We start from the raw sequence: 17,773 nt of genomic DNA, 5'->3' as shown, positions 1-17,773 counted from the left end.
CTAGCAATATCGCTGCTACGTCACAAAAACCAGTGACATTATAGCGATATTGCTAGCAATATCACTTAGTGTGACAGGCCCTTTAGAATGATCAATGAGTGGAACAGGCTGCCACGAGAAGTGGTGAGTTCTCCTTCAATGGAAGTCTTCAATCAGAGGCTGGACAGACATCTGTCTGGGATGATTTAGAGAATCCTGCTTTGAGCAGGGGGTTGGACCAGATGGCCCAGGAGGTCCCTTCCAACTCTACGATTCTATGATTCTAAGTGAATAAGAATCAGTGATAAACTTCCACCTGATGAAGACCGATCCTCCGTCGAAACGCGTTGTGGTTTAAACACATCTCTTGTCTGAGTCTCTTTCCTGTGCTCCTAAGATCGTTTTCCATTTTCTCTTTCTCGAGCAGGGGGACATTGCGGGCACTGCAGGATTTTAAACCTTTACGGCGTAATGTGTTACCAATGGTTTTCTTGGTGACTGTGGTCCCAGCTGCCTTGCGATCAATAGCAAGTTCCCCCTGTGTAGTTTTAGGCTGATCTCTCACCTTCCTCATGATTAACGATACCCCACAAGGTGAGATTTTCCATGGTGCCCCAGATCGATGTCGATTAACGGTTATTTTGTAACATAGTTAGTAAGGCCGAAAAAAGACATTAGTCCATCCAGTTCAGCCTATAAAATTCTGTCAGAATAAATCCCCAAATCTACGTCCTTCTAAAAAACCTAACAATAACTGTAAGATACAATATTGTTACGCTCCAGGAAGACATCCTGGCCTCTCTTGAACCCTTCGACTGAGTTCGCCATCACCACCTCCTCAGGCAGGGAATTCCAGATTCTCACTGCCCTAACAGTAAAGAATCCTCTTCTATGTTGGTGGAAAAACCTTTTCTCCTCCAGACACAGAGAATGCCCCTTTGTGACCGTCACCTTCCTTGGTATAAACAGATCCTCGGAGAGATATTTGTATTGTCCCCTTATATACTTATACATGGTTATTAGATCGCCCCTCAGTCGTCTTTTTTCTAGACTAAATAATCCTAATTTTGCTAATCTCTCTGGTTATTGTAGTTCCCCCATCCCCTTTATTAATTTTGTTGCCCTCCTTTGTACCCGCTCTAGTTGCATTATATCCTTCCTGAACACCGGTGCCCAAAACTGTACACAGTACTCCATGTGCAGTCTAACCAGAGATTTGTACAGAGGCAGTATAATGCTCTCATCATGTGTATACAGACCTCTTTTAATGCACCCCATGATCCTGTTTGCCTTGGCAGCCGCTGCCTGGCACTGGCTGCTCCAGGTAAGTTTATCATTAACTAGGATCCCCAAGTCCTTCTCCATGTCAGATTTACCCAGTGGCTTCCCGTTCAGTGTGTAATGGTGATATTGATTCCTTCTTCCCATGTGTATGACCTTACATTTATCATTGTTAAACTGCATCTGCCACCTTTCGGCCCAAGTTCCCAACTTATCCAGATGCATCTGTAGCAGAATACTATCTTCTCTTGTATTGACTGCTTTACATAGTTTTGTGTCATCTGCAAATATCGATATTTTACTGTGCAAACCTTCTACCAGATCGTTAATAAATATGTTGAAGAGAACAGGTCCCAACACTGACCTCTGCGGTCCCCACTGGTCACAGTGACCCAGTTAGAGAATATACCATTTATAACCACCCTCTGCTTTCTATCACTAAGCCAGTTACTTACCCATTTACACACATTTTCACCCAGATCCAGCATTCTCATTGTGTACCAATCGCTTGTGTGGCACGGTATCAAACGCTTTGGAAAAATCAAGATATACCACATCCAATGACTCACCTTGGTCCAGTCTATAGCTTACCGCTTCATAATAAAAACTGATTAGATTGGTTTGACAGGAGCGATTCCTCATAAACCCATGCTGATATGGCGTTAAACAGTTATTCTCATTGAGATCATCCACAATAACTTCCCTCAGAAACTCTTCAAATATTTTACCAACAATAGAGGTTAGACTTACTGGCCTATAATTTCCAGGTTCACTTTTAGAGCCCTTTTTGAATATTGGTACCACATTTGCTATAAGCCAGTCCTGTGGAACAGACCCGTCGCTATAGAGTCTCTAAATATAAGAAATAATGGTTTGTCTATTACATTACTTAGTTCTCTTAGTTCTTCCATTTTCTCACTATTGCACCTACAGTTGTGTCCTTCACACTCAGCGTCTTATTCATGTTTTTTTAGCCCATTCCAGCTTTTTACAGGCCTATGATCTTGTCCCTGACATCCTTATAAACCTCTTTGGTATTGCCCATGTTGTAGAGGTTAAAGTCTGACTGATTAAGTCTGTGGAAAGTAGTCTTTTATAAAGGTGACTATGTAAGAAAGCTGTCTTTAATGCATGTAACGAGTTGATTTGGAGCGTCTAACAGGTCTGTAAGAGCCAGAACTCTTAATGGTTGGTAGGGGATCAAATACTTATTTGTCACTGCAAAATGCAAATAAAATTATATAATTTATACAATGTGATTTTATGGATTTTATCTTTGATATTCTGTCTCCCAATGTTAAAATTAACCGACCCTTAAAAATACAGACTGTTCATGTCTTTGTCAGTGGGCAAACTTACAAAATCAGCAAGGGGTCAAATACTTATTTCCACCACTGTATATAGTGGTAGATACCAGTACCAGTCCTGCAGAACATATAAGGGATTACAGTACAGTTATTGATGCTGAGTTACAGCTGACTGTCTTTCTGCTGGAGTCATTTACTTTTCCCGTCTTTTCCATCGGGCCCAGACCGACATGACAACTGCTCCAGCCACGACTCGGCTGCAGAGATTACAACAAAAATACATATGATTTCTCACATTTCAGGCACCATCCACATCTAACCCTGACCTGCACAAACTCCTTATCCTGCTGATAACGCAATGCTGAGCCGCTGCTGCCGTATGTGTCCCTATTTCTGCACCTGTTTGGTACTGTGTGTCCCCTAATATTCCTCCTACTGGAGCCCTATCATTGCACTCAAAGTATGATATAAAAAAAGTACCCCACAGACACAGTAAGATACCACCACAGTGAATTCCTCCACAATACCCTCAACACGCACAGTATGATGACCTATAAAGACAGAGTCATTATAGTCCTCTGTATAGTATAATGCACCCCATACTTCATACAGCATAATGCACTCCATAGTCCTCTGTATAGTATAACTCACCCCATACTTCATACAGCATAATGCACCCCATAGTCCTCTGTATAGTAAATGCACCCATACTTCATACAGCATAATGCATTCCATAGTCCTCTGTATAGTATAAAGAACCCCATACTCCATACAGCATAATGCATTCCATAGTTTATACAGCATAATGCACCCATAGTCCTCTGTATAGTATGATGTCCCCCATAGTCCTCTGTATAATGTAATACACTGCATAGTCCTCTGTATATTATAATGCCCCCCATAGTCCACAAAGTATAATGCATCCCATAGTCTATGCAACATAATTCGCCCAATAATTCATACAGTATAATGCACCCCATTGTCCTCTGCATAGTATAGTGCACCCCATAGTCATCCATACAGCATAATGCACCCCATAATCCATACAGAATAATGCACCAGATAGTCCATACAGTATAATGCATCCTACAGTCCATACAGTATAATGCACCCTACAGTTCTAAAAGCAATGTGAGAATTCCTATTTCGCTTTTACAATTTCTCCTTGCTTGGAATTTTTTTATGTTTTCCTGTACACTATGTGGTGAAATGAATGGTGTCATTCAAAAGTACAACTTCTCCCCCCCAAAAAAGAAGCAGTCATAGGGCTATGTGGACAAAAAAATAAAAAAGTTGTGAGTTTTGGATAAGTAGAGGAAGAAACAAAGACACAAAAATGAAAATTGACCTTGTTATTAAGGGGCTTAAATAATGACTTTACAGGGAGCAAGAAAGCAGATGACAATTACTCTCTTCCATTGGACGATCTAGTGAACATGTTACACATCACACTTCTCTCATCACATGACTTTAGTATCATCATTATTACATGGGGCTTTCACTGCTGCCATTTCCCAAACATCAGTTAATAAATGGAATAACATGACAACTTCCCCAAATAACACTCATTGGAATAAAGAGGAAAACTACAAAGATAGAGATAAAAGGCATGATAAAAGGCACTGTCCCTTTAAATTTAGCGCCGCATGCATCATGTGTCTCATCCATCAACGAATCACATCGCAGGATTTGAATTCAAAGAAAGAAAAAAAACGTCAGTTGGTGCCAGTCTGCGATTGCTCTATTAGAGAAGAGACCGGCTCCTTATTGATTCCTAGAAGCGACACTTTTTGCATTGATACCCGGATCGTTACCTGCTGATTGGGAGAGACAGCCGCCACCGGCCGCTCTACAGAGGTGAGAATCATTGTGTGAGGAGTAAACTGCCGACTTATCTCATCCCGGATACTGACAGTTGGGATCTATACTGGAAGCAACACATAGAAAAAAGGAAATGATTTCACCATAAAGACCCAAATATAGATAACGGGGTGATAACGGATAAATGGGATAAAATATGGGGATTCTGAGAAAATATTTACAATGTGGATAATGATGTGTAAAGATTAATCTGAAAAATACGGGGCCACATATTTCTCCTAGAAATTCCCAGATCCAATATTTAGAAGTGCATGGCCATTATTAGCCTGTATATAATAGTTATATAATACATATAGTGGAGATATGAAGAATACTATACAGGGAGGTAGCGGATATATGCAGAGGTTTATATGGCGGGTCACAGTGCGGTCAGTATAGTGTAGAAATGTGTAGTCTTCTCTTACCATAGCACATAAAATCATTCTGGTTAGACATAGATGACCGATTATATATATTTTTTAAAGCACCACTCCAGCGGTTCTCTTTCTCTTTAGTGCACCGCAGGAGTGGTGCCTTATATGTGATTCTCCTGGCCCCTGCCTCATCCTCATCTGTCACTACTTTAATTCTTTTCCAGTGTTGTTCCTATCAGTCTCTGGTGAAAAGTGACCTACCATCAGCTCCAGTGTTTCATGGAGCGGCGCAGGGGTCACTTTTCAATACATCTGTATGAGAGCCTAGTTCTGGCGCTCATAGACTTGCATTGAGATCTTGTAACGTAACTTCTCACTTGCAGCCAGTCAGAAGTTACGGGCACAAGATGGCACCACAGGAGCGGAGCACCGTCGGTATAAGAACGTGGTCAGGTGGCTTACATTTAAAGCGCCGCTCGAGCTGTACAAACAAAACAAAACACTGGAGTGGTGCTTTAAGTAGAAAATAGGGTTTGCTTTGTTTACTAGCTACAGCGCCACTTCTGTCAGTGGGTCATGTTGGGTATTACAACTAAATACCAATCAAGTCAATAAAGCTGCAATACTGGAACACATGTAATGTAGGCCGTGGTAGTTACGTTTTTGGTTACACATTAGGTTGATAGCATTACTCTACTAGAGATCCTATAGAAAGCGCCATCCTCTGCATACTCAGGTTTTCCTTTTTCTGTATGGTAATTTCCAGGAAGAAGAGTAAAAATGGCCATGAGGAAGCGGAAGAGAGAACTGATCGCCCAGTATGAAGAGGAGTGGTAAGTAGATGAGGTTCCATCACTGCGGTCATCACAATCCATACACTTACACCGGAAAGTCCATAGTGACCATTACACATCACCACTACACATATTTATCCCATGTACAGCTCCAAACTAATGTCAGATCCCCATGAGGAGAACACCCATCAGGATGTGAGTTATGTGTAGCCGCAGTACGGCCATGAGCGTGAGGCCTAATACTATAATATCTACCTCTTCTATTACAGCTCACGGTCTGCCGCCCAGGAAGAGGCCAAGAGGAGGAAGACAGAAGAGGACATCCCCCAGCCGGAAGAGCGGGCAGCTTTCACTGCACTCCTTGGTAAGACTCATTGCACCTTCCAAGGTTTCCAGATACAAAGTGTTAGATTATATGACATGTATTTTATATTAATCTATTTTATGTGTATTATGGTGGAGAAACATGTAGGGAAGTGTTCTCCCTCCTCCTCTTATAGTCACACCTAGTATGATACAGCAGACACTATGTGGTGAGCAGTGTCGGGGCTTTGGTGTCTCCTCAATACTGATGGCATGTCTTTAGGACAATTCTTCAGTATCTGATCAGTGGGTGTCAGGCGCCAAATCTCCACCAATCTGACACTGATGAGCGATCCTGAGGATAATCCATCATTGATGAGGAGCCCTACAACCCCATTAATTTAGAATTAATAGCATTAAACAGGATTTCATTACAAAGTTCATAGTGAAATAATTCTATTTTCTCATTTTTGTAGAAGAAGAACACATCAGATGTTTTCTAGCCAGGGACAGCTGTCTAAAGATTTCGGACAAGGTATTATTGTAGTGAAGGATAAGAAATCCTCCAGATCTGAGAAGATCCATCATAGGGAAATAAAGGGCTTATTCTTATGTAATAGTGGCCAGATATGACCAAACCTAGGAATCTACTGACAGATATGTGCTGTGTTATATATCCCTCTAAAGGTACTGTCACACTTAGCGATGTACCAGCGATCCCGACCAGCGATATGACGCGGTCAGGATCGCTGGTACATCGCTAAGTGGTGGCTAGTGAGCTGTCACACAGGCAGATCTCACCAGTGACATCGCAGGGGACGGGGGTCGCTACTTACCTGTCACACTAGGCGATCCTGCGTCCTCCCGCCCGGCTCCACGCTCGTCTCTCCACAGGAAGCGCCGCAGGAAGCTGACGACGAGAAACAGTCCTGGATGTTCTCGCGCGATCAGCGATAACCAGCGGGGGAGCGGGTCGTAGGTAAGTATCAGACACCGCGATGTCGCTAGCAATATCGCTATAACGTCACAAGTTATAGAGATATTGCTAGCGATATCGCTTAGTGTGACAGGACCTTAACTCGGCTTCTCCTCCCTCCAGTATCTCCTCGCCATGGTCGTCGCTTACTTCAGGAGAGCAGGACTGCCATCTTCAGAATATGGAACCTTCTTCTTTCCAGCTCTGTGAGTCTCTTTTATTATTACACATTCACGTCTATAAATAACATTGTTTTATTTTATTGTAAAACCAAAATCTCTTTTCGGCCACTCGGCTAAATACATGATAATGGCATTTGTTCTTGTTGTCTGTATTTTCTTCTGAAGTGGATTGTAATTTATTTGGTTTCATTTCTCTTCCCGCCAAGGTTTTTAGCCAACCAGTTTGAGCAAGAAGAGGTGCGATATCGACAGAAGATCTACCGCTGGGCCCTTGGACGGAAGTGGAGGATGAAGAAGGACCGACTGCTACAATGCCGCAATGTTCTGCTCACCAGGATGGGATTCCGGGCTTGGGTGGATCGGGACACGTGTGATCTGGTGAGTAATATAGACAGTAATAATATAAAGCTGATCTGTAATTAGATATCACAATATAAAGAGTATGCTTAAATAAATCCCTTAGACCTGATGAGGCACTTGTACTGACTCTGCAAAGCCATGTCAAAATGGTCGTGTAATCCTGATATTAGGCAGAGCATTTTATGACTGCAGCCATAGCTGGACTCATGACATGTTTGCTTTAATGTCAAGCAAGAAAACTTTAATAAGTGTTTATAAAGTCATTCTGCCATGGATTTTCAGTCATCACACCAGTATCATCAGGCCTAAAATATATGCAAATTGGATTATGATTAATGGTGACATATGCCCTTTACACTCTGATTATAATCACTTATTTTATTCTAGATCATGGCAGAAGACCCTGACCACTGGGCATGGAAGAGAGAGAGGAATATCCACTGATGCCTGGAAACAGAGCTGCAGGACCTACAAGGAGAAGAACATGGCTGGAAGAGAAACATGGCTGACGGTCCTAGAAGAACAGATAGAAGACGTGACGGATGAAAAACTGGAGAAAGTAGAGAAGTATGCTGGTATGGTGTACAGGGGATGTAGACTAGATTCCTTGATAGGGCGTTGATCCAGGGAACTAGTCTGATTGCCGTATGTGGAGTCAGGAAGGAATTTTTTTCCCCAATGTGGCGCTGTTTGCCACATGGGGTTTTTTTTGCCTTCCTCTGGATCAACATGTTAGGCTATAGGTTGAACTAGATGGACTTAATGTCTCCCTTCAACCTCAAATACTATAAATATCACATGTTAAATATATAATATATTAATATATATAAAATAAATATATATAATATAATAAATAATAATATAATTTAATATAATATAATATAATAAATATAGAATATAAATATAATATGTTAAATATATAATAGATTAATATATATAATATAATAAATATAGAATAAATAATAATAATATAATTTAAAATAATAAATATATAGTAAAATATAATAAATATATAATATAATAAATATATAATATAAATATTACATGTAAAATATCTAATATATTAAAATATATATAATATAATAAATAATAATTTAATTTAATTTAATATAATATATAATATAAATATAATATGTTAAATATATAATAGATTAATATATATAATAAATATATAATAAATAATAATATAATAGATATATAATAAATATATATAATATAAATATAATATATTACATATATATAATAAATATAGAATATATAATATATAAATATAATAAATAATATATAATAAAGCATATAATAAACTTTTCACTATTTAAACTTTCCATGATGTGTCTGAGTCTTTATTTTATACTTTTATGTGTGGACAGGACCGCCATCAGAGCATTACTGTCCTCACTGTTGTGAGGGACCCAGTGAGCAGAAGCACAAGAGGGAGGGCCCAGACTCAGTCTGTGTCCTCCCTCTTGTGCTTTTGTTCACTGGTCTCCAGGGTATAATAAATTAAACTGAAGAAAAAATTGAATGCTGACTTCATAAATATAAACAAATATATGTTTTTTATTTAATCAAAATCAGTAATAAAGAAACTATATACAGGCTGTACATCAAGAAAGAAACAACAAGTGTCACCTGGGGAGCACTCACAGTACTTGGGCTCTCATAGAACAGAGGAACAATTGAAAGTATATAAAGGATATTATAAATCCAGGAGATAAACATACATCACCTCAAAAGACAGGAAAATAATCACAGCAGACAAAAAGTTATCAGTATGAGTCAAGTACATCCATAGCTTCTCTATATATACTTATCCTAAGAGAGGTAATGTGTAATGGTGGCTCATATGGATATATCTAAAGTGCACGTCCGGGGAAATCTCCCGATGGCGTCACAGACAGGTGCGTTGTCAAGTTGGATTCCAGGAAGGACGGACCAGCGTTCAGGTCACAGAGTGCACTCTCAACCGGCGGCCATGTTTAAGGAGTCCCATGGAGTCTACCATTATTAGTGAGGTAAAATAAATCACCATATTAGATAATGAAAACAACAGATATTACAAGTGCCAGTGTAAAATCATAACCACTAGTCACATTAATGAAAGTGTGTCACACAATGGGTAATATTAGGTATAATAAAGTGCACATGTGCTTAATATACTCAAATAGAGAAGACAACATTATTGCATTGGAATCCACTAATATACCATAGCATTATCAAGTGCGGCATTTAAAAAAAAACATATAATTAAGGTGCATATGTGCAAAAATGTAAATAGCTATATATACAAGAGTACATGAACAACACTATTATTACTGTGTCAACCAATAATATGGCGTTCAAGATGAATGTTCACAAGTGTTCATCCTGACACCAGAGGGGTCCTCATATGATGGTCACACAAGAATCCCATATCACACATACATTTCATGAATAGCCATAAGGAAAAGATAAATCTTCAATAATGTATCAGCTACAAACAGACAAGAAACACACAATTAAAATAAAAGCGCAGAGATATCAGGAACCTTGAATATTCCCTATACAATGGACATTGTTGATGTTAATGGATTATTCAAAGAAATGGGAGAAAGCTTCATTTTTCAGTTAAGCATTTGGGGGGCCATGGATTCCAAATTACTGATCCATTGGCATTCTAATTGTGCCAATATCTGTTTTAAATCACAACCCCTAATTCCCCCATTAACACAATCTATCCCCCTTACCTTTAGACTTTTCGTATCACATCCATGAAAAACCTTAAAATGTCAAGATAACGACCCATCAGAGGACATAAATTCTGTACTCCTGATGATATTTTCACAGGCCCGACAGTCCCCACAGGGGTAACAGCCCGTCTCGGTTTACTTTCGGAAGAGGTGACGGGATTGGACACCTTGGCAGTATAGTGGCTCCTCAGTAACATGTCCTTCAGACTCCTACCCCTCCTGGCCGTTATAAGGGGATTTTTTGGTAATTGTGCTGCCAGAATTGGGTCTGTTTTTAGTACAGGCCAATTCTTGTGGAGAATGTTTTTCATCTCTTTCCACTCCGGGGTGGGCCTGTGGGGAGGCTTCATGTGGTGCTCTTCTTAGCTTTTCATACCGATGGCTTCTGTCAGGTCACTGATCCCTCAGTGATCTGCCCCCTATTTTACACACTGACTATATGCTTTGCAAAAAAAAAATCACATTCAGCAGGCAGGCGCCGGCGGTTTGTTAGAGAAAAAAAAATTGTCTCCACCAAGATTGGTGATCCAATAGATGCTACTGCGCAGGCGCGGCCGGTGCCAATTTGAGAGAGAATTTTACTTTCATCTGAATAAATTTATATCAGCAAATAAATGAATTAAATGCATATTAAAGATGTGATCTTGCTGCATTTGATGATCTGGAGAATAGAAGCAATCTTGTGATCATGGGTTTACCAGAATCTATGACCCGTAGCCAGCTTACAAGTATATGCACACTAGACCTACCAAACGCTCTGGGCAATAATACACCATTGAAGGTGAAATGCGCTCACAGAGTCGGCCCACCACCACCTCCACAAGAATCCCCTGCTTATAAGCCCGGGCCTGGTACTGCGAAATACCTGAGCTATGCAGACAAAGTGGACATCTTACAACGGTACAGAAAATCCTTTCCACCCCTGGTGCTAGATGGACGTAGGGCGTAAATTTTCAGTCATTCAAATTGTAAAAGCCAGCTCACCGACTTCCATGGCAGCACGGATCACCATCCTGCAATGGTCAGTACAACGAAGAAGGAGAAAATATCCAGCTCCACACAAGGATCGATTTCCAAATTTATTCCAGTGAAGATAGTATACAGATCAGCTCCAGGGCTGCATCGGCTCACACAGGAGCGACATAGGCGACGCGTTTCGATCGCTACATGCGATCTTTATCAAAGCTACCATATCAAAATCACACACAGGTTAAAAAGGAGCAGAAACCAATCCTGAGTCTAATACAAATCACATGATTGGAAGGTCCTGTTCCGAACGATACAATAAAGAAAAACAATAAAATATCTAAATAATGCACATAAATGTACAAAATGAACCACAAAATATGTAGAAAAAATTCACGCTAGAAAATGTTCACAGTTCCATCAAAATTGATACAATTTACATATAAACATGAATCATGTGACCACGAAAACTTATCTCCTCATCGTGTATATCCTTTAACGATATTACATATAATTTTGAAGATTCATGAAAAAGGACAGAATTATATAAATATCCATGACAGAAAATATTCACAATTCTACCAAAACTAATGCAATCAAAGTGCATAATCATGAATCTTGTGACCACCAAAAAATTGTCTCATCATCACATATCTATTAGCGGCATCACATGTGATTCTCAAGATTCATGAAAAAGGAAGAATGTGAATAAAAAATATCCAGGATGAAAAATATTCACGAAACAATTATAAATATATGGATTTTTAATCTGGGAATGAGATTTCCTGATGGATTAAATAAAAAGAATGAAATCATGTTCCATTATTAACATTTCAGAGCATTTTGCATTAATGATGTTTTTTTATTTATTTCTGTATGATTTTGTTTGCACATTTATTCGATGAACCTTGAAAAATTATATGTGATGCTGCTAATAGATACATGTGTTGGTGAAATGATCCTTTGGTCACATTTTTTGCATCTATGTAGTTGTATTAATTTTGATAGAATTATGAACATTTTTCTAGTTTGGATATCTTTATATATTCATGTCTTTATGTAATTCTTGAAAATTATATACAATATCGCTAATGGATATATGCGCTGTATATGAGCTGATGAAATGAGCTTTTGTGGTCACACGATTTGTGATTATATATTTATTTAATATTATATTTAGAGCCCTTTTTGAATATTGGTACCACATTTGCTATGCGCCAGTCCTGTGGAACAGACCCCGTCGCTATAGAGTCTCTAAATATAAGAAATAATGGTTTGTCTATTACATTACTTAGTTCTCTTAGTTCTTCCATTTTCTTACTATTGCACCTACAGTTGTCTCCTTAACAGTCAGCGTCTTATTTATGTTTTTTTAGCCCATTCCAGCTTTTTACAGGCCTATGATCTTGTCCCTGACATCCTTATAAACCTCTTTGGTATTGCCCATGTTGTAGAGGTTAAAGTCTGACTGATTAAGTCTGTGGACAGTAGTCTTTTATAAAGGTGACTATGTAAGAAAGCTGTCTTTAATGCATGTAACGAGTTGACTTAGAGCGTCTAACAAGTCTCTAAGAGCCAGAACTCTTAATGGTTGGTAGGGGATCAAATACTTATTTGTCACTGCAAAATTCAAATAAAATTATATAATTTATATAATGTAATTTTCTGGATTTTATTTTTGATATTCTGTCTCTCAATGTTAAAATTAATCAACCCTTAAAAATACAGACTGTTCATGTCTTTGTCAGTGGGCAAACTTACAAAATCAGCAAGGGGTCAAATACTTATTTCCCCCACTGTATATAGTGGTAGATACCAGTCAGTACCAGTCCTGCAGAACATATAAGGGATTACAGTACGGTTATTGATGCTGAGTTACAGCTGACTGTCTTTCTGCTGGAGTCATTTACTTTTCCCATCTTTTCCATCGGGCCCAGACCGACATAACAACTGCTCCAGCCAGGACTCGGCTGCAGAGATTACAACAAAAATACATATGATTTCTCACATTTCAGGCACCATCCACATCTAACCCTGACCTGCACAAACTTCTTATCCTGCTGATAACGCAATCCTGAGCCGCTGCTGCCGTATGTGTCCCTATTTCTGCACCTGATTGGTACTGTGTGTCCCCTAATATTCCTCCAACTGGAGCCCTATCATTGCACTCAAAGTATGATATCAAAAAAAGTACCCCACAGACACAGTAAGATACCACCAGAGTGAATCCCTCCACAGTACCCTCCACACTCACAGTATGGTGACCTATAAAGACACAGTCATTATAGTCCTCTGTATAGTATAATGCACCCCATACTTCAAGCAGCATAATGCACTCCATAGTCCTCTGTATAGTATAATGCACCCCATACTTCATACAGCATAATGCACCCCATAGTCCATACAGCATAATGCACCCTATAGTTTATACAGCATAATGCACTGCATAGTCCTCTGTATATTATAATGCCCCCCATAGTTCACAGAGTATAATGCATCCCATAGTCTATGCAACATAATTCACCCAATAATTCATACAGTATAATGCACCCCATTGTCCTCTGCATAGTATAATGCACCCCATAATCCATACAGAATAATGCACCCTATAGTCCATACAGTATAATGCATCCTACAGTTCTAAAAGCAAAAAAGCAATGTGAGAATTCCTATTTCGCTTTTACAATTTCTCCTTGCTTGGAATTTTTGAATGTTTTCTTGTACACTATGTGGTGAAATGAATGGTGTCATTCAAAAGTACAACTTCTCCCCCCAATAAAGTAGCAGTCATATGGCTATGTGGACAGAAAAATAAAAAAGTTGTGAGTTTTGGAAAAGTAGAGGAAGAAACAAAGACACAAAAATGAAAATTGACCTTGTCATTAAGGGGCTTAAATAATGACTTTACAGGGAGCTAGAAAGCAGATGACAATTACTCTCTTCCATTGGACGATCTAGTGAACATGTTACACATCACACTTCTCTCATCACATGACTTTAGTATCATCATTATTACATGGGGTTTTCACTGCTGCCATTTCCCAAACATCAGTTAATAAATGGAATAACATGACAACTTCCCCAAATAACACTCATTGGAGTAAAGAGGAAAACTACAAAGATAGAGATAAAAGTCATACACTGCATCTGCTTATAACATTACTAGAATGCGCTGTCCCTTTAAATATAGCGCCGCATGCATCATGTGTCTCATCCATCAACCAATCACATTGCAAGATTTGAATTCAAAGAAAGAAAAAAAACGTCAGTCGGTGCCAGTCTGCGATTGCTCTATTAGAGAAGAGACCGGCTCCTTATTGATTCCTAGAAGCGACACTTTTTGCATTGATACCCGGATTGTTACCTGCTGATTGGGAGAGACAGCCGCCACCGGCCGCTCTACAGAGGTGAGAATCATTGTGTGAGGAGTAAACTGCCGACTTATCTCATCCCGGATACTGACAGTTGGGATCTATACTGGAAGCAACACATAGAAAAAAGGAAATGATTTCACCATAAAGACCCAAATATAGATAACGGGGTGATAACGGATAAATGGGATAAAATATGGGGATTCTGAGAAAATATTTACAATGTGGATAATGATGTGTAAATATTAATCTGAAAAATACGGGGCCACATATTTCTCCTAGAAATTCCCAGATCCAATATTTAGAAGTGCATGGCCATTATTAGCCTGTATATAATAGTTATATAATACATATAGTGGAGATATGGAGAATATGTTACTGGCTCATCAGTTACTATACAGGGAGGTAGCGGATATATGCAGAGGTTTATATGGCGGGTCACAGTGCGGTCAGTATAGTGTAGATATGTGTAGTCTTCTCTTACCATAGGACATAAAATCAATCTGGTTAGACATAGATGACCGATTATATATATTTTTTAAAGCACCACTCCAGTGGTTCTCTTTCTAGTTAGTGCATCGCAGGAGTGGTGCCTTATATGTGATTCTCCGGGCCCCTGCCTCATCCTCATCTGTCGCTACTTTAATCCTTTTCCATTGTTGCTTCTATCAGTCTCTGGTGAAAAGTGACCTACCATCAGAGCCAGTGTTTCATGGAGCGGCGCAGAGGTCACTTTTCAATACATCTGTATGAGAGCCTAGTTCTGGCGCTCATAGACTTGCATTGAGATCTTGTGACGTGACTTTTTACTTGCAGCCAGTCAGAAGTTACGGGCACAAGATGGCACCACAGGAGCGGAGCACCGTTGGTATAAGAACGTGGTCAGGCGGCTTACATTTAAAGCGCGTCTTCAGCTGTACAAACAAAACAAAACGCTGGAGTGGTGCTTTAAGTAGAAAATAGGGTTTGCTTTGTTTACTAGCTACAGCGCCACTTCTGTCAGTGGGTCATGTTGGGTATTACAACTAAATATCAATCAAGTCAATAAAGCTGCAATACTGGAACACATGTAATGCAGGCCGTGGTAGTTTTGTTTTTGGTTACACATTAGGTTGATAGCATTAATCTACTAGAGATCTTATAGAAAGCGCCATCCTCTGCATACTCAGGATTTCCTTTTTCTGTATGGTAGTTTCCAGGAAGAAGAGTAAAAATGGCCATGAGGAAGCGGAAGAGAGAACTGATCGCCCAGTATGAAGAGGAGTGGTAAGTAGATGAGGTTCCATCACTGCGGTCATCACAATCCATACACTTACACCGGAAAGTCCATAGTGACCATTACACACCACCACTACACATATTTATCCCATGTACAGCTCCAAACTAATGTCAGATCCCCATGAGGAGAACACCCATCAGGATGTGAGTTATGTGTAGCCGCAGTACGACCATGAGCGTGAGAAGTAATAATATAATATCTACCTCTTCTATTACAGCTCACGGTCTGCCGCCCAGGAAGAGGCCAAGAGGAGGAAGACAGAAGATGACATCCCCCAGCCGGAAGAGCGGGCAGCTTTCACCGCACTCCTTGGTAAGACTCATTGCACCTTCCAAGGTTTCCAGATACAAAGTGTTAGATTATATGACATGTATTTCTATATTCATCTATTTTATGTGTATTATGGTGGAGAAACATGTAGGGAAGTGTTCTCCCTCCTCCTCTTATAATCACACCTAGTATGATACAGCAGACAGGAGCGGTCACTATGTGGTGGTGAGCAGTGTCAGGGTTTTGGTGTCTCCTCAATACTGATGGCATGTCTTTAGGACAATTCTTCAGTATCTGATCAGTGGGTGTCAGGCGCCAAATCTCCACCAATCTGACACTGATGAGCGATCCTGAGGATAATCCATCATTGATGAGGAGCCCTACAACCCCATTAATTTAGAATTAATAGCATTAAACAGGATTTCATTACAAAGTTCATAGTGAAATAATTCCATTTTCTCATTTTTGTAGAAGAAGAACACATCAGATGTTTTCTAGCCAGGGACAGCTGTCTTAAGATTTCGGACAAGGTATTATTGTAGTGAAGGATAAGAAATCCTCCAGATCTGAGAAGATCCATCATAGGGAAATAAAGGGCTTATTCTTATGTAATAGTGGCCAGATATGACCAAACCTAGGAATCTACTGACAGATATGTGCTGTGTTATATATCCCTCTAAAGGTACTGTCACACTTAGCGATGTACCAGCGATTCCGACCAGCGATATGACGCGGTCAGGATCGCTGGTACATCGCTAAGTGGTGGCTAGTGAGCTGTCACACAGGCAGATCTCACCAGTGACATCGCTGGGGACGGGGGTCGCTACTTACCTGTCACACTAGGCGATCCTGCTTCCTCCCGCCCGGCTCCACGCTCGTCTCTCCACAGGAAGCGCCGCAGGAAGCTGACGACGAGAAACAGTCCTGGATGTTCTCGCGCGATCAGCGATAACCAGCGGGGGAGCGGGTCGTAGGTAAGTATCAGACACCGCGATGTCGCTAGCAATATCGCTATAACGTCACAAGTTATAGAGATATTGCTAGCGATATCGCTTAGTGTGACAGTACCTTAACTCGGCTTCTCCTCCCTCCAGTATCTCCTCGCCATGGTCGTCGCTTACTTCAGGAGAGCAGGACTGCCATCTTCAGAATATGGAACCTTCTTCTTTCCAGCTCTGTGAGTCTCTTTTATTATTACACATTCACGTCTATAAATAACATTGTTTTATTTTATTGTAAAACCAAAATCTCTTTTCGGCCACTCGGCTAAATACATGATAATGGCATTTGTTGTTGTTGTCTGTATTTTCTTCTGAAGTGGATTGTAATTTATTTGGTTTCATTTCTCTTCCCTCCAAGGTTTTTAGCCAACCAGTTTGAGCAAGAAGAGGTGCGATATCGACAGAAGATCTACCGCTGGGCCCTTGGACGGAAGTGGAGGATGAAGAAGGACCGACTTCTACAATGCCGCAATGTTCTGCTCACCAGGATGGGATTCCGGGCTTGGGTGGATCGGGACACGTGTGATCTGGTGAGTAATATAGACAATAATAATATAAAGCTGATCTGTAATTAGATATCACAATATAAAGAGTATGCTTAAATAAATCCCTTAGACCTGATGAGGCACATGTACTGACTCTGCAAAGCCATGTCAAAATGGTCGTGTAATCCTGATATTAGGCAGAGCATTTTATGACTGCAGCCATAGCTGGACTCATGACATGTTTGCTTTAATGTCA

This window comes from Dendrobates tinctorius, unplaced genomic scaffold (assembly GCF_039654945.1).
Source record: "Dendrobates tinctorius isolate UK_male_01 unplaced genomic scaffold, ASM3965494v1 ptg000038l, whole genome shotgun sequence".
NCBI lineage: Eukaryota > Metazoa > Chordata > Amphibia > Anura > Dendrobatidae > Dendrobates > Dendrobates tinctorius.
The sequence above is the reverse complement of the archived record's forward strand: the minus strand, read 5'-3'. Positions refer to the sequence as shown.